The sequence below is a fragment of the Vicugna pacos genome, chromosome 14 (assembly GCF_048564905.1).
Source record: "Vicugna pacos chromosome 14, VicPac4, whole genome shotgun sequence".
NCBI classification, from domain to species: Eukaryota; Metazoa; Chordata; class Mammalia; order Artiodactyla; family Camelidae; genus Vicugna; species Vicugna pacos.
In genome coordinates this window covers 28,025,182-28,027,680 of record NC_133000.1, presented here as the reverse complement: position 1 = coordinate 28,027,680, position 2,499 = coordinate 28,025,182, and the positions used below count along the sequence as shown (strand labels likewise).

Here is a 2,499-nt window from a genome sequence, read left to right as displayed (position 1 = left end):
CTCAAAGATCTGAATGAGAAAAAACTGAAACCTAGGATATTCTATCAAGCAATCCTTTAGAGTAGAAGGAGAAATAAAGAATTTCACAGACAAGCAAAAACTAAAAGAATTCAGCAATACTAAACCTATACTAGATGAAATATTGAAAGGTCTACTCTAAATAGAAAAGAAACAGGAAGCTATATAAATGAGAAAATCATAATTGGAAATACAATTACAGTGAATTGCAAGAAAATAAACATGAAGATGCAAAATAAATAAATAAACAGAGAAAGAAAGAAAGAAAGAAAGAAAGAAAGAAAGAAAGAAAGAAAGAAAGAAAGAAAGAAAGAAGAAAGAAAGAAAATCATAAAATGTGGAGAAGTGAGCAAGAAAATATAATTTTTTCTTCATTTTTTTTCTTTTTTCTTCATTCTTTTTAGGATGTATTTGAGCCTACATGATTATCAGTCTAAAACAAACAATTATAGTAAGAGGTTAACATACTTGAAAAACAGGGTAACCACAAATCAAAAGCATACAATTGAGTCACCAAAAAAAGAAAGAAAAAAGAAACCAAACTAATACAAAAGAAAATTATCAAACCACAAAAATAAAAAGAAAAAGGAAAGGAAGAAAGAAGAAATACCAAATCAACTGGAAAACAAAGTTCAAAATGGCAATAAACACACACCTATCAATAATGACTATGTGATTGGACTAAATCTGCAATCAAAAGACATAGAGTGGCAGATTGGATAATAAAACAAAAGCCTACAATATGCTGCCTACAATAGACCCACTTTAGAGTGAAGGACATACACAGATTGAAAGTGAGAGGATGGAAAAAAGTATTTAATGCAAATGGAAATGACAAGAAAGCAGGACTAGAAATACTCATATCAGACAAAATAGACTTTAAAACAAAGGTCACAATCTCTTGCCAGGCGTCCTCACGTGAGTGACATAGTCTTTAAACCCTGCGTGGCAATCCCTGATGCACTGCCATGATGCCCAGGGAAGATCGGGTGACCTGAAGTCCAACTACTTCCTAAAGATCATCCAACTACTGGATGATTATCCAAAATGCTTCACTGTGGGAGCAGACAATGTGGACTCCAAGCAGATGCAGCAGATCCACATGTCCCTCCTCAGGAAGGCTGTGGTGTTGATAGTGAAGAACACAATGATGCACAAAGCCCTCTGAGGGCACATGGAAAACAATCTAGCTCTGAGAAACTGTTGCCACACATCTGGGCTGACATAGGCTTCATGTTCACCAAGGAGGACCTCACTGAGATCAGGGACATTCTGCTGGCCAATAAGGTGCCAGTTGCCTCCCATGCTGGTGCCATAAGCTGGTGTGAGGTCACCATGCCTGCCCAGAACACTGGCCTGGGGCCCAAGAAGACCTCCTTCTTCCAGGCTTTGAGCATCACCACCCAAATCTCCAGGGGCACCATTGGGATTCTGAGTGATTTGCAAGTGATTAAGACTGGAGACAAACTGGGAGCCAGTGAAGCCACATAGTTGAATATGCTGAATATCTCCCCCTTCTCCTTTGAGTTGATCATTCAGCAAGTGTTTGACAATGGCAGCATCTAAAACCCTAAAGTGTGTGACATGACAGAGGAAACTATTCTCGCTTCCTGGAGGGTGTTTGCAATGTTGCCAGTGCATGTCTGCAGACTGGTTACCCAGAATGTGGCATCCGTGCCCTATTTTATCATCAGTGGGTACAAGTGGGTCCTGGCTTTGTCTGTGGAAAATGATTATACCTTCCCACTCGCTGAAAAGGTCAAGGCCTTCTTGGCTGATTCATCTGCATTTGCGGCCACCGTGGATGCCGCCGCCACTGCTGCTCCTACTGCCACCACTGCAGCCCCAACCAAGGCTGAAGCAAAGGAAGGAGTCGGACGAGGTTATGGGATTTGATCTTCCTGAATGATCACTGAAAGCAACCAACACAGCAAACTTTCTTTGTGAAACAAGGAGATAAAGGTTGAATCTCTTAAAACTCAAAAAACAAAACAAAACAAAACAAAGGGCCACAAAGAGAGATAAAGAAGGACACTATATAATGATCAAAGGAGCAATACAAGAAGAGGCTATTACACTAGTTAAAATATATGCACCCAAAATAGGAGCACCTAAATATGTAAAACAAATACTAATAGACATAAAGGGAGAAACTGATGGGAATACTATAATAGTATGAGACTTTAAGAACTCACTAACATCATTGGACAGATTTTCCAGGCAGAAAATCAATAAGGCAATGGAGATACCAAATGACACAATAGCACATTTGGACTTGGTTGATATTTTTAAGACATTACATCCCAAAAAACAAAATATATATTCTTTTTAAGTGTTCATGGAACATTCTCTAGGCTAGACCACATACTCGGGTACAAAACAAGTTACAATAAATTTAAGAGGATAGAAATTATTTCAAGCATCTCCTCTGACCACAATAGCATGAAACTAGAAAGAAACCACAGAAAAACAAAGTAGAAA

The 2,499-nt window shown here is 38.5% G+C and overlaps 1 pseudogene; it reads left to right on the top strand.

Annotated features, from left to right (window-relative positions):
• The first annotated feature begins 989 nt into the window (after positions 1–989).
• On the top strand, positions 990–1,927 carry LOC102535812 (putative ribosomal protein uL10-like; annotated as a pseudogene).
• The last annotated feature ends 572 nt before the right edge of the window (positions 1,928–2,499 follow it).